The sequence below is a fragment of the Dasypus novemcinctus genome, chromosome 2 (genome assembly GCF_030445035.2).
Source record: "Dasypus novemcinctus isolate mDasNov1 chromosome 2, mDasNov1.1.hap2, whole genome shotgun sequence".
In the NCBI taxonomy this organism is placed as follows: domain Eukaryota; kingdom Metazoa; phylum Chordata; class Mammalia; order Cingulata; family Dasypodidae; genus Dasypus; species Dasypus novemcinctus.
In genome coordinates this window covers 133,868,950-133,886,731 of record NC_080674.1, presented here as the reverse complement: position 1 = coordinate 133,886,731, position 17,782 = coordinate 133,868,950, and the positions used below count along the sequence as shown (strand labels likewise).

The following is a 17,782-nucleotide window of genomic DNA, read 5'->3' as shown; positions in this document are numbered from 1 at the left end:
TTTCAGATTCCATAAGCAGGAATATGCTCTGCTAGGGGAAGAGTTACGAGAATGAACAAGTGTGAGTTCACAAGTAGCAATTGCTACTCACTGACTTTGTTGATGGAGAAATAAAAGAGACAGATACAAAAAAAAAAAGAATGGCAATTCTTGCACATGGAAAAAGTTTAAAAGTTCAAACAATGCAAAAGGGTATACAGTGAATTGTGTAAGCCCCTTTCCCATCCGACTGGGACTGCATAGCTCTGCCCAAAGCCAAGCCTGATACCACGTTTTATGCATATAAAACACATTTTTTTTTCCTTACATTTTATTCATATAGTAGCATGGTATGCATACTGTTCTACACCTGGCTCTTTTCACTTGATGTATTTAGAAGAATATTCCATGTCACCATACACAGAGAATGGCTTTTTTTTTTTCTTCTTCACATCAGCATGGCTCCATTCCTATTGTTGTTATTTAGGTTGTAGTTTTAAGTGTTGTGTCCCTGTAAAGAACAGTGTAACAAGTATCCTTGTCCTTTTGTTTTTATTGCCATGGCCTTCTAATGCAGAAGTTGTTAACCTTTTTTGTTTCACAGACTCCTTTGCCAGTCAGGTGAAAACCATGGGCCCCTTATTAAGGCCACGCTATACTATGTATTATTTAATCACTTTAACACACCTGCGCCAGCAAATCCCCACAAGAATAATGTGTTGTTGTTTAATTTCAATTCAAGCCCATGGACCCCTTATTAAGAATCCCTATTCTAATGAGTCCAATTGCCTTCTATTGGACTCCCCAGCTTTCTAATCCTTCACATTCCTGCCAGAGTGATCTAGAGTGATCTATCTGAAAAAGCAAGACTGATCTTGTCACACCCCTGCTTTCCCCTATCAACAGTTTTCCCATTACCCACAGAATACATTCAAATTCCTCCATGGGGTCCCCCAACTGCCTTTTCAGCCTCACCTCCTACCACTACCCAAAAATCATCAAACATTCCACCCTTGCTGCAACCACAGCCATTACTAAAATATTTCCAGCTTGCCCATGCTTCCATACTTTTGGCATCATTTATCTTTATTTCTTCTAGGAACTGGTTGGATGTGCTAGGGGTTGATGTTAGGATTTATCTTTAGTTCTCAATTTGGATCTTCCAGGCAAGCAATATTTAGTTAGCTGTTTGCTCACCTCTCAGTTTCCTGCTGCCAGCTCCATTTGAGACTCACCATAGAAACCAGCAATAAACACACCTGGAGCTCTTTGAATGGAGTGGACTTGAACCTGTTGCTGATGTCTGCCTCTTGACACTTTGCCTGGACCTCTGACCCTGATTTGCTGTGACCTGTGCAACCCATGAGATACCATAAGCAATTGCCTGGCATATAAAGGAATACTCAATTCTTCCCTGAGGGCCCTGTGGTTCCTACTCCACCATCCAGCCTGATTTTTTAAAAATCCAGCAGAGCCAAATGTAGCTCAGTGGTTGAGCGCCTACTTTGCATGTAAGTGGTCCCAGGTTCAATCACAGCACATTGAACCTGGGACGGCCTAAAGAAATTTACATACTAAAAAAAATCCAGGTTCTTCCCCTGGTTCTTAACAACTCATTAGCCTTTTGGCCCAGTTTAAACCCAACAATATCTGGTATTTCCACTGTGACTTCTCAGCAACTTTCCTTCCCCAAAACATCCTCTCTGGCATCACTTTACCCAAGTTAAACATCATATTCCCCTCAATTCTAAAATAGGATAATGCTGTCCAGCTGGTGAAATGCCATTTTCCACCATATGACAACACTGACATAGGAAAAATATGTGTTCATCAAAGAATGCTCAGAAAAACACAAGTAACAGAAATACACCAATAGTGGGTGTCCCTTTGTTCCTTTCACAACTATAACATTACTGTGTGCCACAGAAATTGAATAGAGGAGCCATACTCTTTAAAATGTAATTGTGGCTATACCAGTCATGCATTATGTTCAAGGGTACAGTTGGCATCGATACAATATGTAAAGCATATTCAGGGAGATGTTTAATCAATGCCACTTAGAGTAGATATTGAGTCTGATTCCTCCCCTTTACAAATGCTCGAGTGGGAGGAAGCGAGATGATTCTCTTTAGAGCGGGTTCACTCTCTGGGCAAATGGATGCTCTCTCGGTCATGACATAAACAATGATAGGACTCTTTTAAAATGGTGGAGGGGTATAGGAACATGTGTGTACACACTATTGAAGTTAAATTGGTGTCAAACAAAAGAGATTGTTACAAATTTAGGATGTTAAATTTAAGCTCCATGATAACTACAAAGAAAATATTAGAGAATATGAAAGCTCATAGAGACAGAAATTAGAGTACAGGTTGCTAGGGGTGGGGGTGGCAGGAGGATGGAAAGTTAATGCAAAATGTGTGTAGGGTTTCTGTTTGGGGAGATGAGAAATTTTTAATAATGGAAGAAGTTGAGAGTTCTGCCACATAGTGAATGTGATTAATCCTATTGAATGGTGTTTGGGAGGGGCTGAAATGGAAAACTTTATTTTGTATATATGTTCCCACAATTTTTTTAAAAAAGCAATTAAAAAGATAATGACAATTAAAGACAGTACATGATCCTGAACAGGATCTAACAAGGGAGGAGAGTAGACTCAAAGGACATTATTGGGACATGGGGGAAAAAAAGGAATATAGACTATAAGCTTTATATCAATGTTAAATTTCTTGAACTTGATAATTTCACTTAAGGTGGATACATAAGCGAATATCCTTGTTCTTAGGGAATGTACATGGAGTGTTAAGTGTTCAAGGAGCATGATATATACAACCTACACTCAAGTGTTCAGAAAATGGATTGCTAAATAGACAGATACATAGATAGATGGATAGAAGGCTTATTTAGATCAATAAAATGATGATGATCAATAGATAGCTAAAATATAGGCAAATGTAGCAAAATGTTAAAATTGGTGATCTAGGAGTCTGGGCAGATAGGAATATTTTGGAGTTCTCTGTCTGAGGTTTGCATTATTTTTCTAAGTTTGAAAATATTTCAAAATAAAACTCCCCACAGTACCAATTGTTAGATTTATATCCTTATGCTAAAGCATTATCTACAGAACTGCAATATTAAAATACAAACATCTCTCTTGACAGGGACAGCAATATTTTAATGCAAGGAGAAAAATCTCTATACATTTGTGTTTAGCCATTGCTGTTCTTTCTGTTAAAGAATATTTCAAAGTAATATTTAAGAAAAAGGAAAATATATGACCTACTTCCTTTAAGAAATAGACTATTATGTGTGGGGGGGGCCGGGAAGTAGATTATAAATGGGTGTAACAACATGATCCCATTTTACCGAAGGAAACAATATGCAAATGCAAGACAACCCCCTCCCAAAAATGACTGGTAGAATAGGCCCACAATGTTCACAGTGGTATAACACCTGAGAGTTGAATATGTGTGATTTTTTACATCTTTTTACTTGCTTCTTTTGTTTTAATTTTTAATGAGCATGCCTTTCTTTATAATAAGAAAATATCAATAGAAGTTATAATTATTATATATATTCATGTGCTTTTCTTTATATATCTTTCTGGGAGCCAGATTTTTCCATTTCTAAATTTTCTAGTTTTAATTAAAGCACGTTCTCAATGGAGATAAGCAACTAATGTGAAGGAAAATGAAAAAATGAGATTCGAAAGGAAGAAGTATGGACATGCTTTGCACAAATACTTTCTCCTATTAGGTGAACATGCAGCATATGGATTTTTTTTTCTTCTTGGCCAAAAGAGATTCTGGGCAGGTAGAGTGAGCAGAAGACACTCTGTTCCCATGCTTCAGATACATGGGCATTTCTTACCTTTTTTCCTGAGGCATTTCATAAAGCTAATAAAATTGGAGAGAAATTCCCTTCCTGGTATTTGACCTCCCACCAGCAAATCTGTGAGTCATGGGAGTAACTGATGGGTTTCTCAGCAGTAGAAATATTGAGGAGAAAACAAAAGTTCTCTCTAAGAAACAGGAAAAACTAAAATTAGGTTAAGTAGCAACTGTTCAAAGTTGATGCTTATGTGACAGACTTGCCACATTACAGCTAGGTTAAATTGTATATGAACTTCATTTGTGTTAAGAAAATCAATATTTACCCTTTTTTAATAACATATTATATTTGAAAGAGAAAAGGCATATTTAATTGACCTTAGATTCTTCCTGAAAGCTAGGGCTGGCCTGTCCCCCTTCCCTCTCCTGAATCCCTCCAAGGTTTTCTCCTTCCTAGGGACAAAGCAAAAAGGATACTCCACAGTTGTGCTTTCCCAGTTAGGCTGGGCTGGCTTTATTTGCATGGGATTATATTGAATGCTGTACTAATCAAATCAAAGTGCAGGTTTTCAAAGCCTTTCATTTGTAAACTCTGAGTAGAGTAGTGCATCAATTAACAAAAGGAGGGCATTTTTAAAAATTGCACAGTATTTTTTAGTTTATAAAATGCTTTTACATTTTCCCATTTCATCTTCAAGTCAACTCAATTTAAATAGCTACTTCAAATGGACATCTGTAGTTTTTCCTTGCTCAGAATCCATTCTCCTCATTTCTTCAGGTAACAATCCATAATTTCCCTTTGATGAAGCACCTCCTCCCACTTGCACATAATTCAGATGAGACTGTACCCCCTCTCCAAATCCAAATGTGAATATGTGACTCAGGGTTGGACAATGATGAATTATCTCACTTGCCACAGTGATTGGTTCAGAGACAGACTCATGACTTAAATTCTGGGATTTCCCTGAAGTTAGTAAGCCAAGAGGCTCTAAGTCAGAAGCTCCTGGGAGTCACCATGAGGGGAGAGGCTGCCTAGAATTCAGCCGACACAAAGGAAAGTAGAACTGAGAACTGGAGACTTAGTGTCCTGAGGAAGCTGTTTCAGTACCTGAAGCAGCCATACCTGAAATATATACCCTTATACTTCTCATTTATTTGAGCCAATAAACACCCTCTTCTCCCTAGGCCAACTGGTGTCTAGCTTGTGTCACTCACAAACAAGAGTCCCAGCAGATATAGTCTTTCCTGTTCTCCATCCCTGGGAAAAGTTGAGCCAGTTGGTCTGTGTGACTATATTCCAGTTGAGCACTGGTCGCCTTAAAAGAAATGAGTATTCTAGAAAGAGCTAGTAAGCCATAACCCATGAAGTATGAGTTATCACAAACATATTAGCATCTAACAGAGATTCATATATTGAAGTCCTAAATATTGGAAAGCCAGCTGTGAGATCTTTGCCTAATTTCTTAACCTTTCTGAGCCTAAATTTCCTTTGGAATAAAGTGGAAGTAATAACACACACACACACACAAGGCTTTTGTTAAGATCTGTGATATTGCAACATAAAACACTTAGCACACTGCCAAGCACATAGCAGATCCTCAATAAGAGTAGCTTTTATTAGTATCTTGGAACACTTTCAACAACATTAAGAAAGTGAACTCCCCCAGTAGGGCAGTTCAGCAGGATGACCTGACCAACGAGAGCATAAAGCCACATGAGGGTGGCCTGCAGGTCACAGAAAGTTAGAAGGCACCAAAGATTAATGTGCTGAAACTCACCATTTTTCTTGATGCAAGATCTGCCACACAGAATTCTTTTGGACTTTGGGCTGAGCCAGGTGACCAACTTTCCCAGTTTGCCCAGAGTGAGGTGTTTCCTGGGATGCAAGACTTTTGGTACTAGCACTGGAAAAGTCCTGGCCAAACCAAGACAAAATGATGCCCTACCAGCCACCACACTACTATATTCCAGAATAGCAAGCATTCCACAGCCAGGAAGAAGGATTAGTGGGAAAGCACCCGAACGCTCCTTCTCACCAAGGAAACCAGGGTTATCACCCTACCCCACCATGCTCTAAGAGAACCAGTGTGCAAGGTGCCAGGCAGGAATTCTGGAGAAAATAAAGCTAGCAGTGATTAGTTCTCTTATTCTATTTAATCCTTAAATGATTAGCAAAAAATAATCTCAGATCATTTTTAACAGCCTCATATTTCAATTAGCAAGTACTGAATTAAAATTGAATGCAAACACTGAAATTTAACACAACTGCTAAAACTGAGCATGTCTAAAATATTAATAGCAACTCTAAATGATTTATAATGCCCTCTTGGGCATATTTTATGATTTATTGATGTCATTTTAGCTGCTCCACGGGTGACAGAGTCACCTCAGCATTTGTGTGCTTGGGTGGGTTTCTAGGCTAGTTATCAGGAAACCACACACTCAGACCTTTGCTGTATGCACACCAGAACTGAGGTGAAGTAGAAAATGTAAAGATGAAATTTTTTCATAAATCAGAGAATCATAAGGCTGAAAGGGTTTTTAAAAAGGGGTTGTTTTTTAGTCTCTCATCATCATGCAGGACCACACTGGAGCTGTTTTCAAAGGATGTGAGTTTCAAACCTCCCTTTAATTTATAATGTCAACCTTTGTTGAAGAGAAATTCAACTTTGGATATAACCTATATTCTTTCTGTATCACGCAAAACCCATTTTCTGGAGAATAGTTCATGATTTCTTTGGTAGTTAACTTCTTTTCTTTGACTAATAATATATTTTTCAACCTTTCTGTTCACCACACAGATATTATTGTCCATCCCTCGGCTTTATGAACTACTTTTAGTCTCTCTATGAGTTTTCTATGACTCTTAGGCTGTGATATCCCAAATCTGCACTAATCAAAATTAGGAGGGAAGTTGTCTTGGCCCAGTGGCTAGGACATCTGTCTACCACATGGGAGGTCCGCGGTTCAAACCCTGGGCCTCCTTGACCTGTGTGGAGCTGGCCCATGTGCAGTGCTGATGCACGCAAGGAGTGCCGTGCCACGCAGGGGTGTCCCCCCGTAGGGGAGCCCCACACGCAAGGAGTGCACCCCGTAAGAAGAGCCACCCAACGCAAAAGAAAGTGCAGCCTGCCCAGGAATGGTGCCGCGCACACGGAGAGCTGACACAACAAGATGATGCAACAAAAAGAAACACAAATTCTCACGCCACTGACAACAACAGAAGCAGACCAAAGAAGAAGACACAGCAAATAGACACAGAGAACAGACAACCAAGGCAGGGGGAGGGAGGGGAGAGAAATAAATAAATAAATAAATCTTTTTTAAAAAAATTAGAAGGGAGCAGATGTGACTCGAGCAGTTGAGGGCCCACCTCACACATGGGAGGTCCCGGGTTGAATTCCCGATAGCTCCTAAAGAAGATGAGCAGACAATGAGTGGGCACAACGAATAAAGACAATGAGAGGACACAACAAGCAGAGACAATAAGCAGGAACAGCGAGCAGACAATGAGCAGACAGACAAGAGAGCCATCTCCACGGGGAAAAGAATGATCTATTTTAAAACATTCCTTCAAAATTGGATTTGCCTTTTACTTCTTCCCTTGTCAGTCTCCCCCATCTTTTAGTCATTTCCCCCTTCCCAGATATCCAAAGATCTCATTCCCCTTTGATTCTTTTCATCTCCTTGACACTGACAGCTACACACACCCAGGAAGCATACCACACAGGACTGTGCTTCTAGGGGACTGCCTGAGTTCACATTTTACCATTCCCTCCACCACCTTCAAAATGCCAAATCCTTCAATGTAGTGATATATTGAGATGGGGATTGGGAAGGGATTTACTGAGAGCCTATCACATTAAACCATATTGACACTCCCTATCTCCCTATTTGAAATTAAAACCAAGACTCGGGATTCTGTGTAATAGTAATAAACTAGCAAAATAACCTGAGTTTTTTACTCTATGTTTATTGTTCTATATTCAATAATTGATTTACTTTTTGAACTTCAGTATTACGTTACTGATTCATGGTCACTATTTTTTCACCATACGCATAACTAGTCCGTTCTTATTTTTGTGACATTTGTTTTTTCCTCACTAGGATACAACACTATAATTACATAGGTAACAGCCAATGGTCCTAAAACGTAGTATGTAATTGCTAAATTTAAACTCCAGCAAACAATTCGCCATTGGAATCAAAGGCTAAATAGACACATGATATATAAATTTGCCACATTCCTTCATCTCAGACACTGAGAACAGATGATTTCTCTTATGAAGATTGAGTACACTATAGTTACAAAATATGCACTTGTTTATTGAATGACATATACAATTAATCACTTTCCTGGTCATTCGTGTCTAGGGAGTACTAGGCCAGGTCTAACCAAGCACCAGTTAGGGGTCAGTAACTTGAATTAGGTTGAGCAGGAGCTCTCACTTAAACAGTGGGCTGTGTTAGTTGGGACTTCTGGTAAGCCGAGGCTGAGAAAGAGTTAGGAGTAGAACAGGCTAAGAGAAATAACATTTGTGAGAAGAAAAGGAGAAAGTGGAATTGGGCAGGGGGAAATATCAGATCATGATGCCAGACTAACAGAGAAGCTCTGAGAAAAAAGGGCCCATTAGATGACTCCACACTGGGTGGAAATGGCCAGGTCTTGGGCAGGCTTGAAAAGAACTTGATCCAAGCTCAAAATCTCAAGCAAACCTCAAGAAGTCAACAGCAGAAAGCTGTCAGCTCACCCCCATCCCTACACACACAACCTGACAGGGACTCTTTTTTTTTTTTTTCATTTGTTTCTCTTCCCTTCCCACCACCCCTAGTTGTCTGCTCTCCGTGTCCATTCACTGTGTGTTCTTCTGTGACTGCCTTTATCCTTATCAGCGGCACCGGGAATCTGTGTTTCTTTTTGTTGCGTCTTGTTGTGTCAGCTCTCCGTGTGTGCAGCGCCACTCCTGGGCAGGCTGTGCTTTCTTTCTTGCTGGGCAGCTCTCCTTATGGGATGCACTCCTTGTGTGTGGGGCTCCCCTATACAGGGGACACCGTGCATGGCAGGGCACTCCTCACGTGCATCAGTACTGTGCGTGGGCCAGCTCCACATGGGTCAAGGAGGCCTGGGGTTTGAACCGTGGACCTCCCATATGGTAGGCAGATGCCCTATCCATTGGGCCAAGTCCGCTTCCCAGGAGTCCTTTCTTAAAGAGGATTCTGAGCAATGCAGCTCCATGTCTGCCACATGGGCTAAGAAGAAAATGTAGAGGAAAGATAAAGAGCAAAAGTAAGTATGTGGAACAAAGAATTCTAAATTCTGAAATGGGTCAAACTAAATAGGTCAGAACTAAAAAGGGCTAGGTGAATAGAGTGGTATAACTCAAAAATCACCTAAGCATTTGGTTTATTTCAACACCAGTTGAAATCTCAGTGTTTCTTTTATGGGGAGGAAAAAGCACAAGGCATGTAGGGCCGGCCGTTCTAGCTTAAAGTGCCAGGGGTGTGATACACAATCAAAAAGAAGTAAAATAGTTTATAGACATCTCTGCTCTAGGCAGGGACAAGACTCAAAACTTTGGGGACATATGACATTTGCTCTCTGTTTAGCTGCTTAGTAACAGAAGCGAAAGGGCATGGATACTACAGTGACATGATCATGAATGGCGTCTGGTGTGGTGGTTAAGGAGTCAGGTTCTGAATGGGACAATGGTCCAACTGCCAGTCCTACCACTTCAAGTTCTGTGACCCAGAGAAATTTATTTATCCTCACAACTCTAGTTACTATATTATAAAATATGGATAAGAAATAGTACCTTTTAGAAGAGTTGTTGTTAGGCGTAAGCCCATGCTACTCGGACTGGACCAACAGCATCAGCATCACCTGAGAGCTTGTTAGAGATGTAGACTCTCCAGTCCCATCTCAGACCAACTAAACGAGAGTTTCCATTTTTAACAATAGCCCCACATGGTTTACACGCACATTAAAATGAAAAAGCATGGGGTTAATGATGCAATCTGTGTCAAACAATTCCATGTCTGGCATCTAGTAAATATACACTAGATATTATTTGTTATTTTTATTATAATTGTTGTTATTTTTACCCCAGATCATCTTGGGCATATCACTTGAGGCCTGAACTCTCTTCTCTGTAAAATGGGGATCATAAAAATATCCAAGCGCCCCAGGAGCAAATGATCTTTTAAAGTCCTTTCAAACTCTAGGAGACCCCTGTGATTCAATACTGATCATATCATGGTAATGACAAATGTTTCACGAGCACTGACTATGTGTCAGGTGCCACTCTCAGTGCTTTACATCTAACATCATATTTAATTATCCAAGAGTCCTATGAGATAGAAACTATTTTTATTTTCCATGTTACAGATGACGAAACACAAAGAGGTTAAATAACTTGTCCAATAACACATACCGAGGTAGAGCCAGGATTTGAACTTTGGTAGGCTGATGTGAAAACATGTACTCTTAACAATGCCACTATGCTGTTCCTCTTGCCAGGCCACCAAAGAGAGAGTTAAACTAAACTAACTTGAACATGACGAGTGTCATAAGATGGAGTGTTTGACCAACCATGTCTAAAGCAGACAGCATATAAGCAGTGGTTCTTAAACTTGGCTGCACATCAGAATACTTTAAAAGTGGAGATTTTTAAAAATACAGTCTTCTTGAGACTCATCCTCAGAGATTCTGTTTCAGTAGTTTAGAAGTGGGACCCTAATGTCTTATTTTTATAAAAGCTGAGATTAATCTGATACAGAATCAGGATTGAGAATGTATGGGAAAATGGGTTAACAAAGCCACTTGGGTGTCCAGTATGGTAAATTGAAATTTTTTCTAAAGCAATTGGTATGTGTTTGGGATAGGATGGGGATGGGTTGACAAGGAAAGAAATATGGATGGAAAGGAGTAAGGGATGGAGGGAGGGAGAGAGATTGGCTGGTTATGAAGGTAAATGTTTAATTCCATAATTTGGTTTCAATCATTCTCAACAAATCATTTTATTAGCATTATAAAATCCTTTGATAAAGAGACCCTGATGATTATCATTCAGGTAGACCTGGACCCAACAAGCCAAAGGTGAACAATACAGTTAAGAATCCAATGCCCAACTTAGATAAATAGAAATGCTCAGACAATACCACCCTAAGTTTCATTTCATTCTCAGTGTGAAACAGATTACACAGCTATCTCCAAAGGCTATGGCAACATAACAAGTTAGCAAATAACATGGAAAAATTCACTCTTTCAGTGAATAGGGCATTTTAAATTGAAAAATATGGCATAATGTACTATGCCATACATAGTAAGAATCCTAGGTTTGAATGGAGTAAACTCATAGCTAAAATAGAGGAGGCATTTAAAAATAGATGATCTTTTATAAATTAACCTTTAATTTACACTTATTCTTAAATAAAATATTTTACTTACATTGTTACTTAACATCCCAGGATTCTTCAGGGATGCACCGACTACAAGGGACTAACCACTAACCACAGTGGTGAATAATTCATGCAGAATATAGAACCAAGAATAAAAAGAGAAGAGCAGTTGATTGGTTTTTTCCCAAGAAATTGTTAATGTTACATTACATTTTATTGAACCAGCCTCAAAAAATAACAGAGCCTGAACATTATTATTGCAGTTATTACCTTTCCTTTCCAAATGCCATATCTTGTTCTCTCTTGAGTTGATATATTCTGATTACTTTTGCTTACTTTAGAGATTTGCTTTTTCTAGGGAAAAAAATGCTTAACTAGAACCTCTTATATTAGAATTTCTTCAAGCTATAACTAATTATTATCAAATTTAAATAATTTCCTCTATCTGCCTAGAAACAGTTTTTTCATTTCCAACCTACACCTTCTATTTAATATATGGAACAGATCTTTAATGCCATATCTCCCTTAACTACAAAGAACAATGTGTCTTTCATTAGTCACAGTCATGGCTACAAGCCCCAAATTGACCAAAGAATCAGGACAGCTGACACGATTGTGAATGTATGACTCTAGCAGAATTGAGTGTGACTAAAAGATTCTGTGGGTCCAGTTCACCTTGTATTAAGATACTGAACTGATTTCTAAGACCTTGAAAACAGCTGTGATGGAACAGACACGCCATTTAGCAAGAGTCACAGATACGGAAGTTGGTTTGGACTATTTGCCTCTTTTCATTTCCAGGAAAGGTTCAGGGGCTGTTACAGTCTACATTTCTTACCATCTTTATCACTGTTTTCCAAAACTGTGTTATTCACTCTGGTGTATGAATCTGATGATGCTTTGGGTTTTTCTGTTTTGTTTCCTTGTTCAGAGAAACTAACAAAAAACTAACAGCTAAACTTTAAGCTGTTAGATTTTTCTTCCCTATCCTTGATTTAAAATTCTAATTGGCATGGAAGAAATATATAAATTTTATTCAAATCTATCTTTGCAAGTCAGAGAAACTGGGTTGGCTCAATAGGGACAACTTGGGGTGGTGTTTTCAACACAGAAAAATCACATCAGCTACAGGTTCCCCCAGTTTGCACCTTTCAACCCCTCATCCTTAACTGCCAAAATAAACAAATAAATCACAGATAACCAGAATTGCTTGTGTCAAGAGCAGATGAGACATAATATCATTAAAAATGGTATGTATAACCAGAATGTCTTATTTCATAGGTTGAGTCTTGAATAACAGGCACGCAAGTCCCTGATACAGTGCTCAAGCCCCCAGTGCTCTTATTAGCAAGGTTAGCTTAATACAACAGAAGTTGTTAATACTTTGCCTAGTTTAATTACCAGATAGCAAGAGCTCACTGACTCAAAGGAAGAAACAGGCTGTACTTCCAGGAGCAAAATTCCATCACCACAGCACATAGCTACCCACTGAAAGAGACTCTACCTCTGACAGAAACCACCAAGCCAGGAGGCTGCTGTCACAGGTGCCATTTCTAACCTACTGTCCCTGCCATGGGCAGGAGCTGGTCAAATCAGGTGCTGCAGCCACACTTTGGACTCCAGTACCATGCACTGCTGCCCAACCCAGCTCTGCATCAGCAAAATGGAAGCTTCAGGCTCTGTTGCTTTCATAAGTAATTCAGTTCTGGATCCAGATTCTGAATCTGGCACAGGTACAGCTGACAGGTGGCATCAAAACCACCTGTTCACAATTGAACAACTGGAAAATGACCCTAAAATATTCTTCGTTGAGATTGCAGAATGTATAATAAGGGAAACTGTTAAAACAATGGGAGGAAAGTATCTAAAAATTAGGGGCAGTCTGAATGACAAATGTTTACTATACAAGAAGCTTATATTAACCCCATAAAAATAAAAAGTTGTATAAGGAAAGAAATAAAATTTTAGCATACTACATTTCTCAGGTGTGAATACTATCTATGTGGGCATGATAGTGCAAACACTGAATATTAATAACCAAAACAGCTATGTAACTATTTTGGGAGGATGGCATAAGAAGGGTAAGAGATAATGTGGAAAGGGGAAAATACAGTGCAAAATGGGTGTTAAATCCTCATCTTCCACTTTTGGAAGCCAAAGATATTATCTAACATTAAAAAAATAAATAGCAATGCTTCATACATATAGACACATACATAACACATATTACTTTAATTAAAATAAAAATTAAAGAAACATTTCTTGGTGCACATTTGGAGCCTCTTCCATATGACTCATACATCTGCTATATCAAATTCTCCCGTTTCTGTGGAAAACCTGCACATTCTATAAACCATTCTCTCATCCTGTCAAGATGACAAACTACAATGGCCACTGACTCCTTCTCAAAAATCAATCCTGGAGAAACTTATAGAAGCTAGAGAGAAACTTGGATTTCAAGAACTAATAACAACAAAATAAAGCAAAACACTGTGAGAAGTCCCCAGCGAGTCTGAAGACTCAGGAACTGTTATGGGAGTGGGGAGGGAAAGGTGAGAGAGCCTCCAGCCTGGGGAAGGCAGCCAGAGGAGGCAATGAGAAGACAGGTCAAAGGACCTTTATGTTCTGCTCTTGCTTCTTCCCCATGTGGTCCTGGGACAATCATAGCCTGCCCAATCACCCCAGAAATTGGTATCAACAGCCTGGACCACAATGGTCAGGAGGGTATAACCAGGGCAGTACAAAAGCCCTGCAGGAGTAGGAAGGGATGAAAAACATGGATGTAGACAGACGAACTACTCTTAGGCATTCACTTCTGTCCTTCTGCTTCAAACCCCAAAGACTAAGGAATATATTCTAAGGAGACTGCTTCCTCCCCATACTGCTGCTTCTAAAGAGTTTAAACGTGAAATACTCACTAGAGAAGTTGCTTGCGAAGAGTGGGCAAATGATTGCCATCTGTTCTGTGGCCCCTGAGGCTCTTTTCCCTGGGCTCTTCCACTTTGCTCTAACTCACCTAGAACTACATAAACTGGAAGCTGAACTTTCTGTTCTTCCCCAATACATTACCAGGTATAGGAATTCCTGGGACAAAATAATCAAAAGCCATACAGGGAATACAAGTACTGTGTAATAAAGAAAACAAGGTCAATAATATAAACCATTTAAATTTAGAATTGTGGTAAGAGATGGACCAAGAAATTAAAATAATTATGGTGAATGTAATTGAGATGTTAAGGCTGCTATCATAAATATGAAGCAATAACAAAATAACATTTTAAAAAATCAAGTTAAATTGTTAGTTATGCAATATATAATAGTTGAAGTAAATCAAACAATAGATAAGATATATAGCAAGATGGGAAAAGGTGAAGATTAAATAAATGATTTGGAAGATCAGATTGAGAAACTCTCCTACAGGTCTGTAAGAAGGGTTAAAGAGATAGATAACATAAAAGAAAGTTAAGGCATTTGAAGGGTGGATGTGAAAGTGCTAAAACCCATAAGAAGTGGCTTTGTAATGTGTTAACTTGGCTAGGCTGAACAGCATTTCTCAAAATTCCCTTTCTTACATATTTCCAGTTAGGGTGAGCCACAACAAAGAGGTTTGGGAATTCTGGAGAATGTTGTCACTAATCTGCTAGCTCTCCGCATTGGTAGTGGGCCCTGCAACTACTCCACCTTCCATACATCCTCCTTAAGTCACTCTGACTCCTGTGCCAGGGGTGTGTTTAGCTGGACTAAGGACTCTGGTTTAGTCTAAGAAATAGAGAAGGGGAACAGAAGGATATGAAATTTTGCTAAATTATTTGTTCAGTTAGGAAGAAAATATAGATATTGATAAATTTAAGAAATTAATGGGAATAAAGAAACATGAGTAAAGGTCTTAAGGGAAGTTACCCTAGGAAAAAAAATAGAATATTTAATTTTTTTAGCCAACAGGAAGCACAGAAACAAAGAAAATACCTTAAAATGAAAATATCAAATATGATAGGATAAATAAATTCTAATATACCAGCAATTACAATAAAAATAAATGGATTTAACTCACAAATAAGGAGACAATCTCTGATAGTATTAAAAAAATAAAAAACATCCAAAAATATGTAGTCTAGGAGATACACTATTAAAACAAAAAGACACAAAAAGTTCAAAACTGAAGGAAACATAAAAAAGAACCAAAAGAAAGATGAAACTCCAATCACAATATCTTTCAAAAGAGAAGTTTAAGGCAAAAGGTAATTGAAACAAAAGAGAAGATATAACCATCACAAACATATATGCATCTAATAATGGTCACAATAGCTGACAAAATTACAGAAAGAACCAAATAAATAGTTGGAGTTTTAAAAACCGAACTCTCAGAAATGTATAAAGCAAATAAAAATTTAGCAGACTTCTATCTGAACAGTATAATTAATAGACTCATACTATTAATTAAGATCATTAATGTATGTTTTCTAATGGTATGCTTTGTACAATATATATGATTTGCTATAAATGCTATAGTAGTTCATGCAACAAAGAGCAAAACATATTTTTAGAAACATACCTATTTGCATTAATAGATTAGGTCTACAATAGATTAGGAACAATATCATACAGATTATGCCTTCCAAATATGAAGAAATAATATTAAAAACTAATAAGAGGAAAGCTTTTTTAAATGTCTCAAATTTTGAAAATAAAATAGCATATTACTAAATAACTCATGGGTTAAAAGTGAGAGTGTAATCAAAATGAAGACATATCGGAAAGTGGATGTGGCTCCAGTGATAGAACTTCCTTCCGCCTACCATGTGGGAGGATGCTAGTTCAATCACTGGGGCTTCTGGTGAAAAAGAAGAGAAAGCATGCCCATGCAGTGAGCCAGTGCCCGCACAGGTGCCTGCGTGGCAAGCCAGTGCCTGCATGAGTGCCTGCATGGCAAGCCAGTGCCTGTGTGACAGCCTGCATGGCAAATCAGTGCCTGCACCAGTGCCTGCATGGTGAGCCAGTGCCTGCACAAGTGAGTCATGCAGCAAGATGATGACACATCAAAAGAGAGACAAGGTGAAGCACAGCAGAAACCAGGAACTGAGGTGGAGCAATTGACAGGGAACTTCTCTCCATATCAGGGCTCTCCAGGATCAAATCCTGGCAAATCCTAGAGGAAAGAAAATGAGAAGAGAAGACAGCAAAAACAGTAGGGCAGGAGGAGGGGAAGGGGGAAAAATAAATAAATCTTAAAAAAAAAAGATATCTACAAATGAATGAACATGAAAACACAAAATTGTGTGCAAAATAGCTAAAGGAGTATTTAGAGGAAACACATACCTTTAAATGTATTTATTAGGAAACCCAAAAAAAGTTGAAAAAAAATATGCTAGGCAAAAATATGCTAAGAAGTTAGAAAAAAGAACATCAAAGCAAACCCAAAGAAGACAAAATATATAATAAAGAGAAGGAAATAAATAATAATATTGTTAAAGTAGAGGAGCTTAATAAAACTAAAAGCTCTATTTTTTGAAAGATTACCAAAATAAATCTCAGATAAGATTGACCAAGGGAAAAAAGGAGAGACTGGAGATAAATAAAACACTGAACAAAAAGTGAAAATGGGGAAATAATTACAGATTAAAAAAGAAAATGCAGATAAAATAGATAAATTCCTGTGAAGCATATTAAATGCCAAACTGACACAAGAAGAAAAGGAGAATTTAAAACAGACACACAAGGACTATAGAAATTGAATTAGTAATTAAAACCTCGCTCCCCAAAAACTCCAGGCCTGAATGTTTTAAAAATGGATTCTACCAAATTATCAAAATCACAACTAAAACCTATCTTATGTAAATTGTTCCAGAAACTGCTAATATAATCTCATTTCCCTTATTGCATCTGGATTTTGAGCCATTGTTAGAAAAAGTTTCTCAATTCCAGGTCAGAGAGGAATTCATCCATGTCTTCAAGTACTTGTTTTATTTCATTTTATATTTACACTAATGTTTCTGCAATTTATTCTGGTATATACTATAAATAATGGATCCAATTTTCTCTTTTCCCATATGGCTACCCACAGTAGTATACTGGAGCTGGCTTAAACCAGCTCACAAAAGTAATTGTTAAATTTTCATGAATTTTGTGAGCTGATTAAGCACAGCCAAAAATTACAAAAGAAATGATATAAATTTACAATGAAATAAGTCATATTAAAAACAAGGTTAATAAATATTCAGAACTCATTATGTCTTATTTATGTTAATACATTTTACTATTATCAAGACTTTTTTTTTTTAAAGATTTATTTATTTATTTAATTTGCACCCCCCCCCCCCCCCCCCGTTGTCTGTTCTCTGTGTCTATTTGCTGTGTCTTGTTTCTTTGTCCACTTCTGTTGTTGTCAGCGGCACGGAAAGTGTGGGCAGCACCATTCCTGGGCAGGCTGCACTTTCTCTTGTGCTGGGCAGCTCTCCTTATGGGGCGCACTCCTTGCACGTGGGGCTCCCCTACGCGGGGGACACCCCTGCGTGGCACAGCACACCTTGCACGCATCAGCACTGCGCATGGGCCAGCTCCACACGGGTCAAGGAGAGAG

The 17,782-nt window shown here is 38.4% G+C and overlaps 1 protein-coding gene across 3 annotated transcripts in view; it reads right to left on the bottom strand.

Annotated features, from left to right (window-relative positions):
- Positions 1–17,782, bottom strand: part of MEGF10 (multiple EGF like domains 10) — a 421,346-nt gene that overhangs the window by 273,916 nt on the left and 129,648 nt on the right. Inside the window, exon 1 of one of the 3 annotated variants that reach the window (XM_071209743.1) lies at positions 5,586–5,805. The exons of 1 other annotated variant lie outside the window; for it this stretch is intronic. The gene's annotated coding sequence lies outside the window, so the exon portion shown is untranslated. Of the gene's footprint in view, positions 1–5,585; positions 5,806–17,782 lie in introns of those variants that run through there. One more of the 3 variants, XM_071209736.1, reaches the window with a different exon arrangement.